The 26,961-nt window shown below is 48.7% G+C and overlaps 1 protein-coding gene and 1 pseudogene across 1 annotated transcript in view; one reads left to right on the top strand and one right to left on the bottom strand.

The window, feature by feature from the left end:
• Window positions 1–26,961, top strand: part of LOC142576609 (polyamine-transporting ATPase 13A3-like) — a 296,153-nt gene that overhangs the window by 5,260 nt on the left and 263,932 nt on the right. The window lies entirely within an intron of this gene.
• LOC142575003 (uncharacterized) lies at window positions 6,466–17,652 on the bottom strand (annotated as a pseudogene).

The raw sequence follows: 26,961 nt of genomic DNA, 5'->3' as shown, positions 1-26,961 counted from the left end.
CCCGTGCTATGGCCGAACAATGCAGCGTGGCGAACGAGTACCAAGGGCAACTTAGGTGAATTTGCAGGCTAACGCATGAATGCCGAAACTGGCCTGGAAGTGGTCGAGGTGCCCTGGGCCAGGGTTGTAGAAGGGCGGATTTGAACACGACCATTGTCCATGGTGTTTCAAGGGTGATTGAATATACAGATATTACTGCGGCGCCATAGCTGACATTGTAGTCGGGAGAAAAGAGAGAACATGTGCATCAAATACATGGGTAATAGAAGATACACAGCTGGTGCCTGAAACTTAATACAATAATTAAATGATATGACAATAAAATAAAGTTAATTAAACAATTGTCGCTGCTGCAAATGTGTGTTCACCTACCGTGGTGTTGCCGTGGCTACGACGTTGCGCTGCTACGTCCGAGGGTGCGAGATAAGATCCCTGCCGTGGGGGCCGCACTTCCATGGAAGCGAAATGCAAGAATACGACTGTGCCGTGCATTGGGTGCACGTTAAAGATTCTCATGTCGTCGAACTCATTCCGGAGTCTACCACTACGGCGCGCCTCCTAATGATATCATGGTTCTGGCATGTGAAACCCCAGCATTTATTTGACAGCGAAGCTGTTAGCCTCTAGGTGGCCAGGAGTTCTCGGCCTGTGCTAACTCAAACAACAATACCGCCAGCACGGCAATTGGAAAACGGCATTGTGCTTCAGCTATCGCGTTGCATATTTTGTTTTCTCGTTTATTCCAATTTCAATCAAATGCTATCCTGTCTGCAGGTTATATGAAAGTTGTACTTTGCAAATATTATGACACATTTTACTTTGAGCTCACTTACTTCAATAACGCAGCTCCGCTTGGCGGAGGGCCTAGAAGAATGAGGCTGTATGCTGCACTTTCGCACACAAGCGTGTGCCCCTCACAAACGCGTGCCCATTATGTGGGCGCTCTGCCCTGTGTATCTGTCGCACAGCATGCGCTGCGACTGCAATCGGCATTATAGTAAAGACTATCAAGAAACCGTGTCACCACCTAGCAGTCCCAGCCACTCAGACAGACTTGAAACGGCAGCTAAAAAACGTGTTGCTTTTTCAGCTTCCGTGTAAGAGAATTATGTTTTCTCGTATATTCGGTTTACAGTCCGAAGGTGTCATGTCTGCAACTTGTGTGTAAGTCGCAGTTTACGCATTCTCAGACACTATTTACTTTTAAACATACATTATTTCAATGAGGCTCTCGCGTTTGACGTATGACCTTGACACTGCGCTTCCACGCATGTGCGTGTGCGTGTGACGTATGTTGCTTGAAGTGGTGGTGCTTATGTAACGTAGTCTAAGGTCAGTGGTCCTTGTCTAACGTCGCCAATAGATTCTCTGTACATATACTTTGACACGGTGGAATGCAGGCGGATATTTTTTATGAAAAACGCGCTCGCAGTAAAGAAAAAAAATGAAGAAGGCGCAGTGGTAATTTCCTCCGGTAAGTGGTTCCAATCATGAATGGTGAGGGGGCGAAAGGCGTACTTGAATAAATTTATACAGTAGGTAAACTCACTTAATTTTTGTTTGAGGTCCTTGCTACAAGACACGGGGAGGGGGCTTTTGAAGCGAAGCTTGGAGTGGTTCAGTAGTTTTGGTGTCGTTGTGGTCACATAGAAAAACGCAGTTGCTCTTGGGGCACAGCAGCCGCGGGAAAGGGCGGTTTGATGAGTTGACAGCTGCGCCGGTGCCGTAGCGTGAGTCATTAGCAAGAATTCCAGCTGCATAGGTGCGCACTGACGCCACGCGCGCTACCAGTCAGAGCCGTTTCGCTTGCGACGGGGAGGGAAAGGGCAGCAAATGGCGCCGTGCGCACTGCACCGGCTTCCTTTCCATTCAGTTCATTCTCGGAAATGGTATGGGACGACCACGCGTTGTGCGTTCCCCCCAGCAACTGGCAGCCTTCGACGAGTGACGGCGAGAATACTTCCAGCTCTCTAATGGGGAGACGTATAGCCACTTTCATCGCAAAACAAAACCTTGCGCGGCACGTTAGCCTAATTTCGAATCAGAGGAGCGAAAACGCGTTCGACAATGACTTCATGATGAGGTATGCCTTTAACTGTAACAATGGAAGGATTGAGACTGGAAAATCTATGCACAAAAATAAATCTAATACAGCTGCATTATTAGGGCCTAGTAGTTGCATTATTACACTAAGATAGTAAATGGGGATTTACCATTTCAAAAGAGCTAGTATGCAAGACAGTTGTGCCACTGAGTGATTGTTTACAACAGCGCCATCCTAAATCTGATTGTTTAAAGCCACCAGCAAATGGTACGTAAGCAGCCCGAAAACTCAGCAAAATGTTGCTCACAAGAAAAGAAATTCTGGCGGAGACCTTACTGAAGCTGGATTGTAAAATAAACCGACAGCTATAGTCTATCCACAGTTTACCAGATTTCTTGAGTAAGCGGCTTTGCATACACCGCCGTCAACAAAAACAGAATCACTATTTCTGCCATTAGGGACAACGAGAGAGACACCACCTCATATTTTATTATGGTTTCCGATAAACTGTTTAATTAGGAGGGAAAATATATTGGTTACCTATCGAACCATTCAGCGAGGATTCAGTTCCAAAAGCAATTTGAAACTTTACTTCAAGGATTGAGCGCACTTGCAGTACTTCGTATGTAAGCTTCCACCATTAATAACGAAACACACACCATTATATTTTCCGTCCGACTTGGGTGTCAGTTGTGGACGTTTTAGAGCGCAGCTTGGGTGCCTGTTCCTGCGTTGAGCGTCGATGTGCCTCGCCTACGTAGCTCGTAACCAATCGAACGAGCACTGAGAAAGGTTAAAGTCAGCGCAGAGCTCAGCAGATGAAAGAAGAGAACGCGAGGAGGAAAGGGGAGGAGGAGGCTACAGTGAAAGCCTTAGGCGGAAAGTGGAGGAGGAGTGAAGGGGCGACGGCCTTCGCATGAGCTGTGTTTCCGGCGGCCGCGGCATCTGCAGTCGCGTGGACTATCTCATCTGCGCTTCGGAGGGGGAGGGGGAGCCAGTGTAGCGGGAGGTGAGGAGGGCTACGCGCGTCCACGGCTTCAGCTGCTGAGGTCAGTCCGCGGTATCAGTGTGTGTGTGTAGGGGATCACTGCTCCTGCGAGGAGCGATCGAAAGCGGCTACGATAAGGCTCGATGTGACACTCCCTTGGGCGTTGTCGCCGCCGACACTGATGACACGATTTGCTCGCGACTAAGGGCCACTCTCGTCGGTGGTGGAACGAAAGCGTGAAAAGAAAAGCGTAGTGCCGCGCAATATAGGCAGTGCGGTGACGATGGCTACGATATGGCGTCAGAGTAGCGCGCGTCGTCAGTATGGAAACAAAGCGCTGCATGAGCGGAGGTCTGTCTGCCGTTGCTGTTGTGAATCACGCCCACGCGTCACCTACGCGCTGTCTCTCGCGATCTCCCGATTAGCAAGGCAGTAACGTCACACTTTGCTTCGTTTGCAATGTGCCGGACTAGCTACTCTACTCACAGCGTTCTCGCCCCCAGTATGAACTGTGTACCTATATAATACAAAATGTAATCCAAAATACTGACACACCAAATGAACAGACGTATAGAGCTGCGCTCAAATTTCGTATTAGGGAGTATCGTAATCGTCGGTGAATTTTTCGTCGTCACCATCGAGGTCATGTTACAGTGAGTGAGTGAGTGAGTAGGTGAGTGAGTGAAGAAACTTTGTTGCAGGTCCGGCGAGGACGCGAACCCGGCTAGTCCCACGTCGGGACCGGTAGGTTTAACTCACAGGCCCGGTCGCGGGCACGCCCGACAGCCAGGATTTGCTTGTCTAGAGCGGGGCTACGCAGAAGAGACTCCGATTCCTGCTCGGTGAATTTTGCGTATGTCCACCCACACTCCCAGAGCATGTGCGCCAGAGTAGAGGTCTGCCTGCAGGACGGGCAGGCGTCGTCGCGATATACGTCGGGTTAAGCATCATGGAGAACGGACAGACACGGATATGTGCTGATCTGTAGAAGTCTAAGTGAAACGGCTTGCGCCGTATTCAGCTTCGGGTGAGGGGGTGGAAAGAGCCTTTTAAACATGTAGAAGAATTTAGTAACTTCGTTGTGAGTAGAGGGAGCGCCCCTGTAGCCATAGGGAAGAGGGAAGTCGGCATTGCTTACAGAGGAAGCGCGGTCAGTGAGGTCACGTGCAGCCTCGTCGGCAGACTCATTGAGGTTCGGGGGAGCACCCTCGACCGACCCTACATGAGCGGGAAACCAGTGAATCTAGTGATGCGTGAGAGCATATGGACTCGAGCCGCTCAGGAGACGAGCACCTTGCTTGGCAATGCAACCCTTCTGAAAAGTCCCACGACCGTCTACCAGGGCGATGGCGTCTTGCTCGGCGACTCCGGGATCTGAAGTGCGAATCCATGCGCCATTGGTAATCTTGCCACTGGAGTCGATCACAACAACTGCAAAGGTCTTGCCATCGCTGTACTCCGTGGCGTCGGCGAAGCTTGCTCTAATGTCCTCTTGCTTGATCTGTTTGACGATGGATGCTGCTCTGGCCTTGCGTCTTTCCTCATTAAGGATGGAATGGACGTTTCGGGGCACGGGGGCCACATCGAACTTCCTCGAATGCACCTACGAATTGGAGTACTGACCATCGGGAATCCCGCAGGGTGGTAACCCAGCTCTTTAAGGATGCGTTTACCTGCTGCTGTGATGGCCAGGTGAGGGAGTTGCGTGCCTTCATGGGCTTGGTCAGTCTCCTTGGCGGAGTTATGTACGCCCAGCTTGCGGAGATCCTGGGCATGGATCCTGATGGGTAGCCAGAGAGCCCTCTTGACTATGCGGATGAGAGCGTTCTGCTTGTCTCGATCCGCTCTGAGCCAGTTGTGCATAGGAATCGTGTACGTGAAGTGGCTTAGTACGAAGGCATTGATCAGCCTGAGGAGATTCGTTTCCTTCATGCCTCGGTGCCGGTTTGCGATTCTTCGAACGAGGTGGGAAGCGTTGTCTGTCTTTGCGATGATCTTGCGGAGAGCCGTTCCATTCCCGCCGTTGAATTCAACAAACATTCCCAAAACCCGAATAACGTTGGCACAAGTGCGAAGACTGATGCTGCTTTCGGAAACTCGCTTCCAATCTTTATGTCTGCCTCCTTTCCCTTTTCTCTGAAGCAGAAGCTCCGACTTGGCTGGGGAGCATCCAAGTACGGCGTGCGGAGATACTCCTCCATCAGGTCGATCGTCTCCTGGATGGCTTCTTCGACTCTGCCCTCGCAGCCGGCGGAGCACCAGAGGGCGATGTCGTCGGGGTAGATGGTGTACTTGACGTCCTCGACGCGTGCCAACCTCCCGGAAATACCAGTAATACAGATGCTGAACAGTGCTGGGGAAATGACGGCGCTCTGAGGAGTGGCCCACCCTACGAAGGGCACATCTTCGGAACGGAAATCTCCAATGCTAAGCTTGGCCTTCCTGTCCGTTAGAAAAGAGCTAAGGTAGCTTTGCAACCTGTAACCGAGACCCAGGTCTGAAATGGTCTTGACGATTGAGGTGCGGAACATGTTGTCGAAAGCCTTCTCGACGTCCTGACCGAGCAGAGCCTTGACATCTTTGGAACGGCCATCCGCGATCTGATGCTTGATTAGTTTCATGGCATCCTGCGTCGATAGTCCAGCGCGGAAGCCGATCATGTTGCACGTGTAAACCTCGTTGTCTTTGAGGTACCCGTTGAGTATCTTGAGGGTGATGCACTCCATGAGCTTGCCGACGCAGGAGGTTAGAGAAATCGGCCTGAGGTTCTCCATGCTCGGGGCCTTGCCGGGCTTGGGACTGAGCACCGTACAGGCAGTCTTCCGTGCTGCAAGAACAACGCCGCTCTTCCAGGACTCGTTTATCTTGTGGGTCAGAAAGACGATGGACGTGTCGTCGAGGTTTCTCAACATGTTGTGGGTGACTTCGTCAGGCCTCCACGCAGGCTTACGGTTGAACGCGAAAATGGCCTGTTTGGCATCGGCAACGGGGAAGTCTTCTTCCAGCTCGGGGCGTGGAGGGCTTCGGTAGTCCAGGAGTTGGGTCGCTGGATCTCCGTCACGACGGACGTGCAGGTACTTCTGTGTAAGGTTTGAAGCGACTTCATCGACGGTGTGAGACATGGTGGCTTCGTGAATGGCCCGGGCCAAGGTATGCCTCTGATTTGACTTGGAGCCGCTTTCGTCGAGAAGCTGCTTCAGCATACCCCAGGATTTGTCATAGCGCATCTGTCCGTCGATGGATTCGCCGAGCTCGTCCCACTGCTACTGGCATAGCGCCTTGCAGTGGTCACCAGTGACCTTGTTGAGCTCCGAGGTCTTCTTTTGGAGTCTGCGATTGAGCCTTTGACCCTTCCATGGGCGGATCAGGGCGTTTTTGGCCTCAATCAGGTGGGCGAGTCTGCTGTCCATCCGCTCGACGTGGAGATCGGTTTCTACTTTCTTGGTGGCCGCGGAAACGCTATTCCGTATGCCTTCGCACCATTCTTCGAGAGTGCTGGTGCCCTGGCTCTCCCGGGTTCTTCGCAAATCTTGCGAAAATGGTCCCAATCGATGAACGTGAATTCCATGACCCCACTCCGAGACACCTTGAAGTTGGTCTCGATTATGTAGTAGTCGCTGGCAAACTCCATGGCGGTGTTCTCCCTGCCCACGTACTCGACGTTCCTGACGAAGGCGTGGTCGGGTGTCGAGTCCCGGGTAACGGAGTTGCCGAAGCGCGTAGGAAAATCTTTGTCAGTGACCAGAGCGAAGTCCATCTCGTTGGCGTCTTGCCACAAGTTGCGCCCCTTGGTAGGGTCGTAGATGTAGCCCCAGATGCCGTACGGTGTGTTGAAGTCGCCGACAACGACCAAGGGTCTAGGGCCGGCCAAGTCAGTCGCTTTCTTCATGATGTTCTTGAACTGCTGGTGCGAGTCCCTGGGAGTTGCTATAGATATTGAGGACGAACATGCTGTTGCTGCCCTGATTCCGCTGCGGTACGTCAAGCATGATCTCAACTATGACATATTCGATTCTACCACTCGCCAGCTTGAGGTCGTGGGTGAGATGAGCCAGTCTTTCATCGATCAAGATCCAAATATCTCGCCCCCCGGGCCGGCCCGAGACGTCCTGTAGCCCTGGAGCGAGGCTGCGGAGCCTAATGTTTCCTGGAGAGCGATAACCTGAGGTTTCACAGCGAAAGACCTGAAAAACTGCTGCAGAGGGGCTTTCTTGTTAGAATACCTCCGCAGTTCCATTGCCAAATGCGAAAACTCTCTTTGGATCTATCCATCATTGCTGATCGGACGGACTACCACCTAACGGGGCAGTTAGGGCTACGCAAAAACTGGGACCTCCTGTCGCCGCGCTGGTGGGATACTGAAGTCTAGCTTCCTTTAGTATGGCAGGAACGGTTAGCGGTTGTACGATGGAGGCGTATGAAGCCATTTGCACATCAATGACTTCGATGCAGCCTGCGAGAGCTCTGAGCCCCCTGTTGGTATCTCCGAGCGCAACCTGAATTTGGCGAACGCTATCGGTGAGGAAACTGACGTTAGTGGTGACCTGTTTGAGGCCGTCTGCCAGCCCAATGAGAGCTTGCTTAGTCTCGCTGACTTCTGAGGACTACGCTCCCGATTCACGTGTTTGTTTGACTACTGCCCTGCGTTTGTAGGACGTCGCAGTACCGTGTACATGACCGGGGTTGTTGGAGAAGTATGGGAGAGGCCTTTGCCCTGCAGTGGGCGTAACCAGGCTGATGATGATGATGATGATGATGCAGTACCGTGTACCGTAGCTGGGATTGGAGTCCTGGTAGCCCTGACTGACGCACCATTATTCGACACATTCGAAACGAGTTTCCTGATCTCTGCCCTTTCGTTAACTCGCCTCTTGATCGTGTTATTGAAGTTGTCGTTCTCTATGCGTAAGCAAATGACTGCCGTGTACCCGTCTTGCTTAGGCGGGGGGGGGGGGGGTCTTTATGAGGTGCCGTAGCAGCCTCGGTATCGGAGCCAAGCTTGTGGCGTGCCAGATCGGCCCAAACGAGGGTCACCTGCTTCCCGCAACGTGTGGAGGCGGGCTGAGGTCCGGGTGGTGGCTGTGTTCTGGAATCCGGGCGGCACTTGAAACCGTATCTAACCCGGATCTGGATTGAACCCGGGATCTCGACCTCGACCTGGAGACGGAGCGGCTCCTGGTGCGACCTCTACAGCAACCCCTGGAGCGAATACGAGACCTGGATCTCCCCCTGAGCCGGGAGCGGCGGCGACCGCATCGGCGTTGAGGCGTTGCTTGCCGGGCTTGATTCAGCTCTCCATGGGCTGGAAATATTCGGCGTTGAGGGCTCTGGAGCGCTCACCTCGTTTGCGCCTGACGCGATACGGCGTCTGAAATCTTCGCTTGCACTCCTTGGCTGCCGTAAGGTGGTCGCCTCCACACAGCTTGCGTTTGGGATCGCACCTATGCAGAGCATCGGGATTTGCTTCTCTGCATACCCCGCAGATGGTGTCGTTGGGCGAAGGGCAGACGTCGGAGCAGCGCCCGAGTCTGCCGCTTCTGTAACACGTTCATTTGCTTGCGAAATAAAGTGCACCTGACGACGTGTTACAGTGTCTGTCACACTGTTAGATGAAAGTTTCATTCTCCTGCTGAAGTTTATCTAACTGCAATTTAAAATTGCAGCCCATTTTTTTTCTTGAATACGTTGAATAAGTTTTTAATGCGATTGGCATTCTTTACCTCCTTCAGACGTTGTAATCTATCTATCTATCTATCTATCTATCTATCTATCTATCTGTCTATCTATCTATCTATCTATCTATCTATCTATCTATCTATCTATCTATCTATCTATCTATCTATCTATCTATCTATCTATCTATCTATCTATCTATCTATCTATCTATCTATTTACCCTCTCATGGTCGTGATGCCGTCGTGGTCGTTCCATCTCTCAATCTATTTGCGTCATCCGACTCTCGTCATGCCATCGTCGTCCCTGTTTCTACGCCGACCCTGCGGCCCCAGTTGTTGAACAGCATGGGTCATTAGGTATGTGCTGGACGTCGTGATGCAATTATGGTCTGTGCATCGTCGTCATTCCAGCTTTGTCATCTACCCCTTATCAAGCAGTCGTCGTTACACCATTGTCGTCATACGGTCGTCTGGCATACCTTGTCATGCTGTCGTAACGCTATCGGGTTCGTGGTATGACCGTCACTCCAAGTTCGGCATCCTACTTTCGTTATGTCATCGTGACCACACAAACATCGTCATACGCTCTTTGCGATTCCGTTACTGCTGTCATGCCATCGTCTTCATTGAGTCGTCGTCATACAGTGGTGGTCATGCATTCGCTGCCATACTGTCGTCGAAATGCCGTCATGGTTCTCCCATTCTCGTCATTCTAACTTCATCATCCCACTCTCGTCGTGCCTTCGCCGACACGCCATTGTCGTTCTACAGCCATCGTGTATTTTTGTCACTCTCGTTGCGATGCTCGTTTCAGCTCGTCCTTCTCCTTATAGAATTTGTCTAGGGATCATGTACAAGAATATTAACTGCATTGTGACTGCTAACGATGCTGCAAACGAATTCTTGAAACCTACACACTGTCAAGACAAGTAAGATACGTATTATTTCATAAAAGAATATATTCGTATGTCGCAAAAATTGTGCCAGAAATAACTGATATTAATGCTTCCATGCTTTTATTCTATTTCATAGGCAAAGAAAATATCGCACGAACTTCAGAACTATATGAGTTCGAAACCAGCAAAGCAGTCCATGCCGCTGATATGAAAAAGCCGGCCGATCTCGCGCCCTGTGGGGATCGATGTTATGCAAAGCACTGTGCTGGGAGCCTAGTAAGTTAACAAAACAACCATGAGAGCACCAAGATGTAGGCGGCTGTTTCAAGATCTACATGACACGAATGTCTTGACCTATCATTTATGTTCGTCATACACTCTGCTGATGCTATGCAAATTTTGGTACACACCAAAACGTAGGCGGCTGTCTCATGACCTACGTACAGTCCTGGCCAGTATCGAAGATACATGTATTTTAGATACTCTTTTAGATACTCTTTGGGTATCGTATATCTGCATCATGATACGTATGGAAAGACATGTATCAGTATCGGTACTTCCGATACATGAAAGAATGTGTCATGCGTCCTACGATACACCGTACCGGCGTTCACATTACCGTGTGAAACTAACAACTGTAGCTGATACTACTGCCACAAAGCCGCCTAAAAAAATAAAGGTAGCGACATTCGTTTATCTTTCCGCCAGAGCCCTCCAGGGACGTCTAGCGACGAGGTCTGTGCGGCCATATTAGTTGAGCAGAGTCACGTGGTGGCGGTCACGGCAAAAGCAAGCGTGCGAACGTCCGCGTGCAGCCAGCCTTTTGCTTCCCTGGCTTCTTGTTTTCTGTTGTGTCGGCGCCACGACACTTGCTCATAGCCACCGTACTGTGCTGCGTACGCCAATGCGTGCGGCGTCTTTCGCGAGAATTTTGATGTCGCTATACTGTCGTAATCAAAGTTTCTCTTGCGTGGTTCTTTGTTACGAAGTCTGAAGAAAGCTAGAATGGAGATGGCTTGCGTCTAGTGGCTTTCACACATTGTTTTGGAGTGAAAATATACGTTGAGCAAGAAAGACAAATATTTTGTGAATCTAGCAGTCATTTGATTCAAATGAAACAAGGTTGGTTGGAGTTAATAAACCTTAAAGCAAATATTTCTGTACATACGCGTTTGCCCCCACACTGTATAGATATATAATAAAAAATGGGAATGTATCGAAATACCTTGACATACAAATAAGAAGTAACGTATCGAATATAATAATTGTGGTAGTAAGGCATATCTGCACGAAAATACTTGTTGCCCGAGTACCTTGTATTATATTACGATGCAATTACTAAGGATCTTTGCCCAGCCCTGCCCACATGACACGCATGTCATTGCGTATCATTTATATTTGCCATACACTCCGTTTAACTACGCCAATTTTGGCACATACCAAGTTAAGGAACTGACTATGAGAGCACCCATACGTAAGCGGTTAGATAAATACTGTCAAAGAGACAAATGTTCTCCAAGAAATGCTTCGCATATAAATCATAAAGGCGATGAAATGAACGAGTTGAGGACAAATATTTCAAAGAAGCTTTGTCATTCAAAAATTTTGTTTACGTTTTGTACATATCCAACGGCCAGAAAAAATCTCATTGACGATGTCATTTTGTTCCAATGCATTGCGCAGGAGCAGCTGTCAACGGTCTTGTATTGTTAGTAATTGCAGCGAAATTAAAGTCGAAACCGAGAGAGCATATAAAAAGCAGGAGTTCTGCAAAATATACATTAGAAATGCGAAGGTACAGCTTGATAAAGGGCAAAAAGGTGTCATTGGAAACGAAGTTCACTGCATGTATGCATAAAACCTCGCAACAAGATATTTAAATATACGTATAGGCCTTCAATAAATCTACGTATCAAATCAAAAGTCGCTGTATATAATGTGTCAAACAAGGCAAATAAACATTTTGCACAATCACAAATTCAGAGATCACGGAATCCTAAGGCATGCCATCCCCTCCCTCTACACCCCCCGATGCGTCGCGCGCGACCGAAGGCGGCACACGTCCTCCCCGCTTTGCTCCCTTGCGCCCACAAAATTGAGCCAGCATCGTCCGCTGATCCAGCGCTCCCCCCCCCCCCCCCGGTGGTTTCACTCGCAGATACAAGACGCGGCGCGCGATGATATTATCGCCTTTAGAATATACACGGAGTATGACGGCGGCGGCTACAATGCACCTGGAGTGTCCATATAATCGCTTTCGCAATAATATAATAGGTGTATCCGGTAACTAAAGACTCCCGTGCCCATTACTTTCCGCAAAAGAAGAAGTAACATATTCGAACTTTCAACATGTGACAATTCGCTGCGCCGCAACAATGTCTTTCTTTTCTTTTGTGAAGCGGGGCAGAGAAACGAAAAAGAAATGCGAAGGAAACATGCTTCAATGTATTGCGCAGGAGCACCTGTCGCCGGTCGTGTATTGCTAGTAATTGCAGTGAAATTATAGTCGCAACAGAGAGAACATAAAGAAAGCTGGAGTTCTGCAAAATATACATTAGAAAGGCAAAGATACAGCTTGACAAGGGGCAAAAAGGTGTCATAGAAAACAAAGTGCACTGCATGTACACATAAAACCTCGCAACGAGAAATATAAATATGCGTATAAGTATCCAATACATCTACGTATCTAAGCACAAGTTGCTGTATATAATGCGTCAAACAAGGCAAATCAACAGGTTGCGCAATCACAGATTCACAGATCCCGGAATCATAAGAACCCCCCCCCCTCCTTCTCCTCTCCGTAATGTGTCGCGCGCGATTGAAGGCGGCGCGCTTCCTCCCCGCTTCTTCCACGCTTTTCTCCCTTGCGCACACAAGACTGAGCCAACATCGTCGCCTTATCCATCGCCCCCCTTCCCAACCCACGCTCTCATCATCATCAGCCTGGTTAGGCCACTGCAGGGCAAAGGCCTCTCCCATATTTCTCCAACAGCCCCGGTCATGTACTAATTGTGGCCATGCCGTCCCTGCAAACTTCTTAATCTCATCCGCCCACCTAACTTTCTGCCGCCCCCTGCTACGCTTCCCTTCCCTTGGAATCCAGTCCGTAACCCTTAATGACCAACGGTTATCTTCCCTCCTCATTACATGTCCTGCCCATGCCCATTTCTTTTTCTTGATTTCAACTAAGATGTCATTAACTCGCGTTTGTTCCCTCACCCAATCAGCTCTTTTCTTATCCCTTAACGTTACACCTATCATTCGTCTTTCCATAGCTCGTTGCGTCGTCCTCAATTTGAGTAGAACCCTTTTCGTAAGCCTCCAGGTTTCTGCCCCGTAGGTGAGTACCGGTAAGACACAACTGTTATATACTTTTCTCTTGAGGGATAATGGCAACCTGCTGTTCATGATCTGAGAATGCCTGCCAAACGCAGCCCAGCCCATTCTTATTCTTCTGATTATTTCCGTCTCATGATCCGGATCCGCCGTCACTACCTGCCCTAAGTAGATGTATTCCCTTACGACTTCCAGTGCCTCGCTGCCTATTGTAAATTGCTGTTCTCTTCCGAGACTTAAACATTACTTTAGTTTTCTGCAGATTAATTTTTAGACCCACTCTTCTGCTTTGCCTCTCCAGGTCAGTGAGCATGCATTGCAGTTGATCCCCTGAGTTACTAAGCAAGGCAATATCATCAGCGAATCGCAAGTTACTAAGGTATTCTCCATTAACTTTTATCCCCATTTCTTCGCAATCCAGGTATCCGAATACCTCCTGTAAACTCGCTGTGAATAGCATTGGAGAGATCGTATCTCCCTGCCTGACGCCTTTCTTTATTGGGATTTTGTTGCTTTCTTTGTGGAGGACTATGGTGGCTGTGGAGCCGCTATAGATATCTTTCAGTATTTTTACATAGGGCTCGTCTGCACCCTGATTCCGTAATGCCTCCATGACTGCTGAGGTTTCGACAGAATCAAATGCTTTCTCGTAATCAATGAAAGCTATATATAAGGGTTGGTTATATTCCGCACATTTCTCTATCACCTGATTGACAGTGTGAATATGATCTATTGTTGAGTAGCCTGTACGGAATCCCAAGCTTTCACTGGCACATAAAGCATGCGGTGCGCGATGACGATATTATGGCCCTTCAGCCTGTTTCACACTATGTGATTTTTGTCGAACCGGCGAGAGAGAGAGAGAGAATAAACATTTTTATTAGGTGAATGCAGCTTTGGAGAGGCGTCCTCATTCCAGAATGCCTTGAGCTCGGGCCGCTTCCTGGGCCCTCGCAATCAGCCGTTGCTGATCCTCGAGGTCGTAGCTGGCCAAGGGTGTCTCCCAAGCTCGTTAGTGGGGTAAGGGTTCGAAGGATTTAATGGTGCCGCTTTGCAACACCCTACTATGTGCCTGAGGGACCAGGGCTCTGCGCAGAAGCGGCATTGCGGAGAGAATTGTGTAGGGGCTATGAGGTGATTTCTGGTTGGGTGGGGGAATGTATTAACCTGTAGAGCTCGGAGGAATCACTCCTGCTCTCTAAGTACTGACTTGTGTGGGGGTGCATATGTTCTGCGGCTTAGCTTGTAGTGTTGTGCGATGTCTTGGTAGGAGATTAAATGGTGCATACGCTCGGGTTCAGATTCCTCGGCGTCGGCTCGGTGGGTCAGATTTCGGGCCACGTGATTGGCGACCTCATTGCCAGGAATGCCTTGATGAGCTGGCGCATATATGATCATGACTGGTCTCGTTGGCGGCTTTTGATTGATGGTCCAGAGCGTAGTGGTATGAATTCTGCCGCTAGCAAAGTCGTGGCACGCCTGTTGGGAGTCGGTCACTATGACTTCAACCTTTGTTTGCATGAGGGCTATGGCCGCTTTCTCGGCTTGGAGGGGATTGTTCCGTGTGAGCGAAATGCTGCTCCGATGTTCTTTGTTGACGACTACTGTGGCTGCTGCGGCTGCGCGTCTGGGATAAGAAGCCGCGTCCGTGTAGGCTGTAGAGGGTAAAGTGCCGTATCGCTTGTGTGTGGCCACGGCGCGGGCCTTACTTCGCTCTGCATGGTGCACTGGGTGCATATTGCGAGGTAGAGGACGTACGGTGATGTTTCTCCTGATGGCATGGGGTAAGCTCACGGTCTGAGCCGGCGGATGGCTCAGAGGGGCAGAGAGCCCCAGGCGTAAGAGAATGGACCTCACAGCTTCCGTAACCGCCAGCCTTGTTCGCTGACTGGATAAATGTGCCTCTATCAGCTCCTCGTCCGTGTTGTGCACACCTAGTCGTAGTAGGCGTTCTGCGGACGTACCGATTGGCAGGCCCATCACCTGCTTATATGCCTTTCTGATCATTGTGTTGATTTTCTTGAGTTCCGTCGCACTGAGTAGTGCGTATGGAATAGCGTAAGTTATGCGAGACACGATGAAATCTTGGAAAAGCCGAAGCGTATCCGCCTCTCCAATACCTCTTGTCTTGGTTGTTATTCGCCGGATCATGTGGGTAACTTGGGCTGTTGTGTTCTTAAGTTTTTGTATTAATATTGTATTGGTGCGATCGAGACTGGAAAACCATTCCCAATATCTTTACGCTCTGAGACGGAACGATGGTGGGTCCCTCCAGTTGTATGTTGATAGTGGGCGAGTCGGATGTGTGCTTCTTTCGCGGTGAGACTAGGAGTAGCTCCGACTTTGGGAGGCGCAGCTGAGCCCGCATGACTTAGCATAGTGGCTCACCACGTCTTCAGCTACCTGCAAGCGGTTCTCCATTTCCCGATGGACCCTGTGGACGACCAGATGGTAATGTTGTCGGCATATAAGCCATGCCGGATCCCTGGGATGTTACCGAGGAGCGGCGGTAGGCCTATTAGGGCGATATTGAAAAGGAGTGGGGATAACACTGCGCCCTGTGGTGTGCCGCGCCCGCCCAGTAGGAAGGGGTTTGTGGCTTTGTCCTCAACCTTTACGGTGGCTTTTCTCTATGAGAGGAAATCTCTGATATAGGAGTACGCCCTTGCCCCACAGCACAGCGCGTTTAGCCTCTGTAAGATTGCTGCATGCTTGACGTTATTGAACGCCCCTTTAACATCTAAGGCGAGGATAGCCGTGGGGGAGTTGCGTGTCGCTGGTACAATCACCTCCTCTTTCAGCTGAAGTAGGATGTCTTGAGTTGAGAGGTGTGGACGGAATCCTATCATCGTTGTTGGAAGCTTCCCCGAGTCCTCCAGGAATGGTTGTAGCCGGTTGAGAACGATGTGATCTAGGAGCTTTCCTGCACACGAAGTGAGGGAGATCGGTCGTAGGTTCTCAATGGCTGGTGGCTTGCCTGGTTTCGGTATCAGGCGAACCTCGGCCATTTTCCAGTCCTCGGGAAGGTTTCCTTCTCTCCATACTTCGTTAAGATGAGCGGTAAGCTCTAGTAGCGAGGGCTGTCAAGATTTACAAGTGCCTTATTGGTTATTTAGTCCATTCCCGGGGCTGTATGGCGTCTCAAGCCATTTATCGCCGCTGTTACTTCATGTAGATGAATGTCCTAATCTAGGAGCTCGTTAGGGGTGCCGGTGTAGGGTGGCAGAGGCTCCGATGGCTGTGTGGGGAAGTATTGGGCTTTGAGAGTCAAAAGGAGGTCCGCCTCGTTTCCAGGAAATTGGTGAATTACTCGGGCCATATTGTGGTGGGATTCCGTTTTGCTGCTGGCCGGGTTGATTAAATACCTCAATAACTTCCACGTCTTGGAAGTACTCAGTCTTCCTCTCAAGCTGTCAGAGAGGGATAGCCAATTCTCTCGGCATAGCGTGGTAGTGTATTCCGCAGCCTCTTGTGTGAGTAGTGCTATTCGCCTCTTGAGCTTGCGATTTAATCTTTGCCTTTTCCAACGCTTCAGCAGGCTACGCCGGGCTTCCCACATGTGGAGCAAGCGAGCGTTGATACTCGGAGTGGTGGTGGATGTTTCAAGCATTTAGGTGTGCGCCTTCACATCCTGGTGAAGCTGAGTGATCCAGTCCTTAATTGACTGAAACTGTTGGCTCTGTTCGTTCGCAGCTCTTTCTTCTCTTATCTCTCGCAGCTTGGTCCAATCCGTGAGGTGGGCAGTGCCTATCCTGGCTTTGTATTCGAGCCCATGGAGAGCGGTGGCTAGCAGCGCGTGGTCGCTGCCTAGATACTTCTCCAGATTGGTCCAGCAAGCTTGGGGGATACTTCTGGTGAGGGTTAAGTCGGGGCTCGTGTCTCTTTGAACACTTGTGCCCAGCCTCGTGCTATGCCTTGGATCGTTGACGAGTGTGAGATCGATGTCCTCAATAACTTTGTGAAGCATGTTTGCCCTGGGGTTGGTCTACGTATAACCCCAGAGGGGGTGGGCTGCATTAAAGTCGCCCACTATTAGAAGCGGATGGTTGCCTGCTGCGTGCGTAGCTTGCTAAAAAACCAGTTTGAGGACCGACGACGCGGTTTTCAGCCGACAGTAGACGTTTAGAACAAGCATGGGACCCTTCTTCTTTGTTGCCTGTGGGATGATTTCGAGCAGAATGGCAAGCGGTTCGGATTGCTGGAGATGGAACGGCCACTAGCTTCTTACTGACCAGGGTGTGCAGGCTGTCAACTGTATCGGTGCCATACGTGGTGTATCCGGGTAGGCGGACGTGTGTGTTCGTTCCTTGCCGTGCAATGATTTCAGGTGGTCTTGTTGATGTAGAGACGTATTGTATCAGTGATCCATACTTGTTCTTGTAGCCCCGGCAATTCCACTGCCACACCGTGGTTTCGCCTGGGGAGCCCCCGCGCTTACTGCATATATATTTAGGAGGAGCCATCTTGGTTATCAAGGGGTGGTGATGCGTGCACGAGATGGGGTTCTGGGGAGCCCAGAGAATCTTGCAGTTCTGGTAGGGTCTGATGAGCTGTTTTCTTGGAGCGCCGGCTTTGATGAGCTTCCAGTGCTAGTATGCTCTCCTCTAGTCTCACGATGTGTTCCATCAACTGGGTGTTAGAGTGTTGTTGTTGAGTTGCGAATTGTTGTTGTTGTGCCGCTGACTGCTGTATAGCTGTGAGTTGTTGCTGCATAGTAGCTTGTAGGGATGTCTGATGGCTCTGAATTGCCTTTGCTACTACCTCTTCTACCTTCTGGAGTGTGGCATATTGGACGGGTATTACTCCCTGCGGTGCAGTTGGCTGCGCGGTTGCTCGTTGTGGTGTCGGATTTGAAGTGACTGTGTGAACCGGAAGTGCGAGCAGTTTCTAACATGTTTGTGATCACATATATTAGGGTGTAAATTCATATAACGATATCCGCTGTCATTACTACCTTCTAAGTAATGAAATACCATGTTACATGAAAGAACATATCAAGCTGGGATTTTAAAAGAAATTTCTGCATTTCAGCTATATACAAAATACGACTTCTTCAATAAGGACCACAATGTGCTTTTTTGGCAATGACTAAATTATTCCAAGTATTACCTACATACAGGCAACAAAACACAAGAAATCGGTAGAGAACACAATTATTGTTTAATTTATTCACCTGACTATAGCATTCTGCTGCTAACACAAGGCGAGGGGTTGAATCGCCAGCCATAGCAGCCGCATTACGATGGGAATCACAGGTAAAAAAAAAGCTCTTGCACTTAGATTTAGTTCATCTTTTATCGAGCCCTTCAACTTCCAAATACTATTGCCTAGGCGGGCATCCTTATGCAAAATGTAACACCAATTGAACGGAAAGGGCCCGATTGTAAAACAAGCATCTCTTCTTATACTTCGAGTGCGCAAACATTCATTGCATCACTATATATTGTTCAACAGCACTGCACAAATTAGCATGATCAGGCCGAGCAAGTACTCCGTCAGGAAGCTAGTCCTATATATGTATAAATATTAGGACCTGAATGCTCATATTAAATCATGCACATATCACAAAGAAAACCTTTTTCAAGAGTTCTCCCGCCTGGCAGATATGAGTGGGCCATAAGCAGCAGAAACTTTATTACAGAGCATTGTGTAATATAGCATATGAAAAATGGAGACCGTGAAGAGGCTTTTAACAACAGTACCTAATGCTACTCTAATAAGAAGAACTATGAGCAAAAGAACTTCAGGTAGACTACTTATGTTGAACAGTAACTTTTTGAAAGACAGAAAATTCCAGGTGAGAGTTGGAGACACATTTGGCACACACACACCAAAAAAACAGGCATACTGCAAGAAGTACTACTGTCTACTGTGTACTATCGTCTATGGGAAAGCTATCTTATACAGAAATCAAGAAATATGCAACGAGCTCTCGACAACACTGCAGACTTTCTTGACCAGTCTGGCCACTCGCTTTCTTATAAGTCAGCTTACATCGACGCCGAAAAAAAACTAGACTCAAGAACTACACCAGATAGCACATTGTGCTCCACATAGCTGGACGAACATACTCGCAAGTCAACATCCACAAATCCTCCGCTAGTGCAAGACCCTAATGGCAGAGCCAGAACGTGGGTGAAACAATTATGCCATTCCTGGACATAAATTCTACACCTGGTGAAAATAATACTCTTGAAATCATGGGGGGTGGGCGAGCGGATATTATGAAAAATATCAGATGCTCTACTTTTGTCCAAAGTATTGTACGGTATGAATTGCCAGCAGCGCACACAAAAAAAAGACAACTAATCGAATACAGGCATCAGGTTATGACAGGTCTTTGCAGCTTTACCATGCTTGAAGACCTCTATGAGAAAGAGCAAACAAACAAGCACCTAGGCAGAGTAACGTTGCAGCCTGCAGCGCGAATTCTTTGCCTTAAGAGCTCAGAACCTGGTCCCAAGATATTATGCCCGCTACCATAACAGATACAAAGACGACTACCGCTCCCTTTGGAAACACAACTTCAGCAGCCCCTCAACTTGAAACGCAACAAGTCCATACCGTGCAATATGGTGGTAGACAATTACGACAGGTGACTATATGCAACTTCCGAACACACAGAGAAGGTTGCAAGTCATGAAGATGCAAGCGAACATCAGGCACCCATAGTACACTGACGTGGCAATAGCATTGTAACAGTAGTATGACGCTGCGTAAAAATAAACCCCATGCGAGTGAGTACCATTACCCCCCCCCACCTCATCCTGCACCTCGAAAAGTTGAACTGAAAGCAATCAAAGCAGCACCTGCAGTGCAAATCTGCAGACTACAACAGCCTGCGCACCTGCATGGATTCACCAGAAACTGTCCGGGCCTGCACATCACACAAGATTGTCAAGAAAATCAGGAGACTGACACGCGAGCTGCAAGCACAGGGCCAAAAATTAAATTACAGGATACATAGTCATGCAGATATTCCGGAGCACAAGTGGGCTTGCGAGCCCGACATAAGAACTGAAAACTAGACGAGTTGGTGCGTATTCATGATTAACTAAAGCGCAACAGATAGACCCCGAACAAGAACGAAGCGCTGTGTGAGTTCACTTCGTTGTTTTTTATATGTATTTCTGCTGCACTATAGTTACTGAATTCATGAGTTTTAACAGGAGAAGAACGACACCCCTGTCTAAGGCCCCCCATTTAACATCCAAATCTATGCGTGCTTGCGCGCGCGCGCACGCACGCACGCACGCATTCACGCACAAAACTTGCGTCAATTCGCTACGCAACAGCAAAGTCTTTTTTTTTCTTCAGGGAGCGGCGGCACCGAAAGGAAAAAAAGACGCGAAGGAAAGCATGATGGCCACAATCGAATGCCTACTTTGGGCACCAAATGTGGCTGCTTAAGGAATATCGAAGAAAACGTGACACGCTTAGTTGCCAGACGACCATACGCGCAAGGCTTGCTATCCTACATCGGCTAGATAAAAGACTTTTCGGAGAGGTTGCAATAATATCGAATCGAAAGTGATTCCCTCAAATGAACGCGTTAGAATCCGTCGAATCCCTACTGTGATGGCGGCAAGCGACCATTGTTTCTTTTTATGGTGTGCTAGCCAGAAAGCGTCCAAAACCCTGCCAGGCCAAAATCCACTCGGTGAGAGAAAAACGAACGCGCACCGGAGTGCGCCACGCCATGGCTGGGGCAACACGAGAAAGGCGCATGTGCTCTGGCTCGCTCTGGCAGCCCGCAGGTAACGAGAACACGAAAACTGAAGAGAGTTAATGGGTCCTCGCGAATAAAAGTTACCTAGGCGCAGGTGAATAAAATGTTGATACTCTTTTCTGTGACATGACGGCTCAAATTAACCACCTCAATGCTTCTTCTCATCGGACCTCACTTCGTGCTTTCTGAACTTGTCGGATAGTGTGTTGATTTGGCTTGTCTCGTATGGTCCGATGTACGACTTTAGAAAAGTCAATGCAGCTTTGGAGTCAAATGTTTATAAGGACATAAAGCCCTCAAAGTTCTGGAATTGGAAATCTGAAGACTGGCATTGGAAATATTAATGCACCTTTCGCATGAAAAGTTTATAAGAACGTTATACCCATAAAGTTTCGTAATTGAAATCAATGCGCTCTGTAGAGTCCGCTGCCTCTGCGAGATGCCGCGACGGGCCCGCTCGCCATCAAAACGCCCTTGTAACGTTCTGCGCGGGTGGGACATTGTTTTGTGTTATGCGACTCCAGGTGCATGGGCGTTCCAACGAAATCCAGTCCGAGTTAGCAATGTTCACGCCGGAATGTTTTTTCGAGCCTAAAAAAGTCAATCTAGACAAAATCCACAATACTTTCCGGCGCCAGGGTTTGTTTTCGTCGGCAGTGCATGACACAACGAAAAGATTTCGAGGGGGGGAAGGCTGAAGCCCCATCTGCCCCCCACCCCCGGGGCTACACCCCTGCTACCGCATATTAACGGGGCAACCACTCCTCTAGATCAGGCCCAACGAGCATCCCGCGTCAGTGGAGATCGATACCTTAGGTGTCTTCTCTTCTTCAGCAGACGCACAAGCGCAACGCACGCATCTGCAGGACCTGAATGAATTTTTTCCTCCTCGTCCTCCGCACTCACGCACGCACGCGCACGCACCAGAGCAATACGGTGTGCCACTACAATGCTTCAATGCTAATCGCATTACTGTGAAGAGTCATATTGAGATGGGGTCTACCCGCCATGGTTGCTCAGTGGCTATGGTGTTGGGCTGCTAAGCACGAGGTCGCGGGATCGAATCCCGGCCTCGGCGGCCGCATTTCGATGGGGTCGAACACACCCGTGTACTTAGATTTAGGTGCACGTTAAAGAACCCCAGGTGGTCAAAATTTCCGGAGTCCTCCACTACGGCGTCCCTCATAATCAGAAAGTGGTTTTGGCACGTTAAACCCCATAATTTAATTTTTTGAGATGGGGTCTGCGTAATTTTTTTTCTTTCAAGCCTAGTTTTCTTTTAGTAGTCTTCGGTAATTCTAAATTAAGTTTCCTTTAGTTCTCAGCCAGTTGTAAGTACATGCTGCCTTTTAACAAACGACAGAAACTTCACAATCGTAGGGGGATTTTTGTTAAGCATTGAGACCGATTTTATGAGTCCCTTGGTTAGTTGTAGGCTGAAGCGTGATTTTGCTTTGGTGAACCAGAAAGTCGCGATCTTCTTTTCAGATTACGTGCATGTCTGATTGTGATTGTCCGAAATGTCCGTAGTATGCTAAGTTATTTCTCTGATACCTCTATTCTAAGCCATCGAAGCAGTTTTGCAGCGATGGCAATCTCGACGAAAGTGTTTCGACATGCGTTGTCACATCTTTAACTTGCTATTTTAGCGCTAAAACCGATAACATTTTAACCCCGTCAGCGATGACTTCGTAAGATAGCTCCGCAATTTCGTTCTCAAGCACTTGTGGGATGGTAGGAATTTCTTCAAGCATGCCATATTTCTGTTGCTGCATTGACGGTATCGGCATAATAGCCTCGCGCATTTCAATTGCAGTAGCATACGCATTTGGGCTGATTGGTTCATGCTCCGGACGGAGACAGCGCAAGTTAACCGGACGTGAGAAAGGACAGCCCCGTTGTCTCCTCCTTTCTCACGTCCGGATATTTTCCACTGTCTGCGCCTAACTCAAGCAATTGTTTTTTAGAGCGCAGCTCTTTGGCGTCCGTTCCTGGGTTTCGCGTCGTCGTCGGCGTTGTCGTCGGCCTCGTAACCAGCTCCGCCCCCCTTTCATCCCCCCAGCGCTAGCAGCGACCGACTGATACCGCTGGATGCCGCTGACGCCGCTAGAGAGTCAAGATAACGTGACTGCATAGAACACCGTCGCCGCCATGCAGAAAGAGGAGGAAAGGGTCCCCCCCCCTGTTCTTGTGTGGCGGATAGGGTGCTTTTCAGTTGCCGACGCGCCGGTTATTTCACGTAGGCCCCGGCACGTCGACGAATACGTGACCACCTTCCCACGGCTAGACCTGGTTCTTAGCGCTGCGGAAGCGAGGGTATCATATTGTTTGTGTCGGCATCGGCGGCGCTGTCCCTGAAACCAACTCCGCAGCTGGGGTTGACTCACTATCGGCGTCAGCGGCATCAGTCAGTCGCTGCTATCTCTTCCCTCCTCCCTTTATCGTGTTGTCCGCTTGCTGCGCGCGCTTCTGCCCCCATCGTTTGCCGCTGGGTGTACACGCCGCCCCCCTCGCCCCTCTTCCTGCGAGTCTCCGGTTGTCAAAGCGCCGGCTCGAACTTAATTCCTTTCTTCGCTCCTCCTCCAATGCAACCCCTGTGCGGTGGCAATCAGAGAGCCAGATCGGTGGCGGCGGATCTGTATATGTGCACCGCCCGAGCAGAAATTGCCGCTGCCGTTCGCCCTGTGCGGTGGCAATCAGAGAGCCAGATCGGTGGCGGCTTGACATAAAGACAAACAGCAATTTCCTAACACTTATGCGGGAGAACATCCCGTTCCTCTCGCTCGTAACGCGTCCCACGGCTGTGACAACCTCGCGAGGCACTTGTATAGATCTCGTCTTTGAGAATCAAGCATTGGTGTACCAAGTCGAACATATATCAGTCTATTTCTCCGACCACAAAGCTTCCTTCATGACTGTCAAGAACTGTTAGTGGAGTCTTTGTTAAAGGAATACGTGTGAAAAATAAAAAAAAATTCTGTGATAGCGCATACATGTGTTGCTCGATTTCTTTGCCTCAATCTATCGAAAAGGTGAAACAGCTTATTTGCTGCGCTCAAATTTCGCATTAGGAAGTAACGTAATCGTCGGTAATTTTTTTGAACCTCAATCAAATGGCCTGCACTTTGCTGAATATCACGCACACTAAGTAGCATTGTTACATTAACATGAACACACACGGCAAGCTTTGCTCTTATATGACAAACGAAGCGTACGGAAAGCAAAGTGGCATCCAGCGCGAACCTTTTAAAGGATTCACCTAAAAAAGACTAGAATAATGAACCTGCAGAAATGGGCACAAAAGGTAAGTTTGTGGCACCCATATCGGCGTCAGTCTAGGAATGTGAAAAGACGAAACAGATGCTTTTCGAGATAAGTAACGCCCCCCAGACAGCCAACGTTGCCATCCGGTTCGTTGAAAGTAGACAGTCGTCGGCAGTGCGGCCACGTCTAGCTCTGAGCAGTCCTACCATAAGTCAAGAACGGCTGGGCAAGTCCCCGTGTCATATGCGAAACGTTCCTCGAAGCCAACACACGTCGACGCCCCGACATACCATGGCCTGATAGTGCCATCTGCAACAGCTGCAAAAGCACAAAATGTAAGTTCGAGGTGCCCATGTCGGCCCTATTTCCCTCGTCTATAAGCTGGTGAGCGTTAAGGTCGCACGTACCAACACGTGAGCATTAAGATGTAAAATCTCGCGAATACAACACCGAGAGAGAGAGGGGAGGAGGGGAGGGGGAGGGATAGCAGACATTTTTGTAAAGCTTGCCCTGAGCGCATGTTTTTTTGAGGAATGCATCGGTACATTATTAGAGATGATGTTTGCCTGTGAACGAACCACCTAGCAAGCAGCATAACTTCAAACAGAAAAAACTTAGAAGGAACAAATACATCATATATAATATGACCTTTTTAAGCAACTTATTGCCGATTCTGTTACAGCAAGTTGTAGTATGTTGCTCGAAGCAAGTAGCGCTCTTCCATTCTTTCAGCAACAGAAGACTTCTAATAGATGGCTGGGAGATCCACAAGCGAAAGCTTCTTCACGACAAGAATTTAGTTTTCGTAAAATTTCGCTAAAAATTCGCAAAATCGTAGCACGAGCCTAAATTAGAAACTTCTCCGAAAAATGTTTTATAGAGTTGGCAGGTATATAGGCAGTTAACGTTATTGATAAAGTTCCTGCATGGTAAAGTCTACTGCATCGTCTTACTATGCCATTCTTAACAGAGTTGCTTCAGCTTTCCTTCTGGTGTTCCTTGGACGTTTACGATGTCACCCTCAAATGCTGTATATGGCGCGGTATTCATTATTTTTTTGTTCTGCGTCGGGGTCGAATATTCAGCTGACGTTGTTAAGGCGCTCGAACTCGGAGTGAGATGACGCTTGCACTATTCCAAGTTCATATCACCTTACTTCTGAACGCTGATCCACTGCCACAAACAATTTCACGTTCTTGAAGAGTACACGCTCCAGCAGTCTATGACGCTGTTCGCATTCTCTATTTAATCTTTAGCTGCAACAAAGCGTGCGCACTCTTTCATGATGACTAAGAAAGATTAGGCATTTTAGCCACTCTAACGCTTTTTAGTCTCGGCGATACCAATATGAATGTCTTTAAAGTGATCATGAATTATTCCGGCAAGAGCATTCTAATCCCACGAAGTTTGTACTTTGAATTTACCATTTGGCGTACACTACATATTTTCGCGTAATTGGCTACATGCGTCTTCATGTTTTTCCGGACAACTACTCTGGTGAACATGTAGTAGGCCTTCCAAAATGCATCACGTCTCCTTAATTGTGGGCTATAACGTGGGTTTACTTGAGAGATGTTGGTGCTTTTATTTAAGAAGCGTAATCTTTCGAATTCCCCTGCACCATCTCTTGTGGCCCTCCTAAAACATGACCAAGTTAATGCTTCCATCAGAAATTTTCTGCTTAGATGGGTGTTGCGATATTGCGTCAGCGTCCAGGTACTGCGGCCCTGGTTGGTGGGTTACGTAGAAACTGAATTTTGGCATTTCATACACCTAGCAAGTTAATCTGCCCCTTGGCTGTGCATGCCTAAAGAGATACCTCGAAGCCTGCATATCGGTAGGAGCTTCAACGGTTTATATACCAGATATTCCACAAAGTGTACGTAAGGCCATAATGACCAATGCTAGCGTTTCCTTCTCCGTTTACGCTTTATTCTTCGCGCTCACGTGAATGTTCAATTCCCATGTTTCAACCCATGTTTCCTTTAATATAATAATGAATTGAATTTCGTTCCCCGACTGCTCGTCATTTTCTCTTTCATATAAAATGGCACCCACAGGATGGCGATGAGCGCTGTTCAAATGGTGGCCAGTCTTACAGGGTCAACTAGCGGCGAGAAGTTGGAATGGCACTCTCTCGTGAGGGATATCATGACGTCTTGGATATTGCTCGCTGCAGCTCGCTCGATTCGTGCGTGCTATGACCTAAGTAAATGTCATGCTTTCTGAAGATTGAAAGTTGTTTTGGCGGCTTGCTGCTGTCACACCTGAAGTTCCGTTTGATTTTTCTTGAAGCAGCGCAAATAGTGAAAAGGACTAGTTGGAGTGGTAGAAAGCACAGGGACAGAACAACAAAGGAGACACATATGCAGCGCTTGTTCTGCCTGGTTCTGTCACTGTGGCGTTTAGCGTTACAGCTCGTTCTGTGTCATCAAATACAAACAAGCCCACATTGCTGCTCTACAATCGTGGAAATTCGAGGCTTAAGTACTGGTGCATATGCAGATTAGTAGGTGTCTTCGTCTCTTGCAATACAGGAGTACCCCACATAGGCAAAATAATTTTGTTGAAAAATAACGGCCTCAAATTGAGCGTGTCAGAATTTACTCAATATTTTACTGAACACGCGAAGATTTCCTTTATCACTTAGGATGTGTTCCACTACTGGCCAGCGTCGGAAACAGCCTACGTAGACAGCTAACGAGACAGCCGAGACAGCTTTGAGGCAAAGCAATGGAGCGTGTTTGGAGGCGTCTGGAAGACGCTTTTGCGACCTGACGCCACGTCGCAGCGACAGAGAAATATAAAGAAAAGTACACATTATTTCTCTATGTCAAGTCCTTGCTCCTGCTAACCTATGAAAAATACGACGTGACTTACATTAAGAGCATAGAAAAGCGTGTCTACATTTTCTTGTGAGTATAACTTTTCTGTTGAGTTTCTAAGCCTCCTGGTAAGCCGCCATCTTGTTGGGAGAGGACAAGAGCCGGCATGATTCGTGTGAACTGGAACGAGACTTAAGATGGCCG

The sequence above is a fragment of the Dermacentor variabilis genome, chromosome 3 (genome assembly GCF_050947875.1).
Source record: "Dermacentor variabilis isolate Ectoservices chromosome 3, ASM5094787v1, whole genome shotgun sequence".
NCBI classification, from domain to species: domain Eukaryota; kingdom Metazoa; phylum Arthropoda; class Arachnida; order Ixodida; family Ixodidae; genus Dermacentor; species Dermacentor variabilis.
This window is presented reverse-complemented; position numbering and strand designations above follow the sequence as displayed.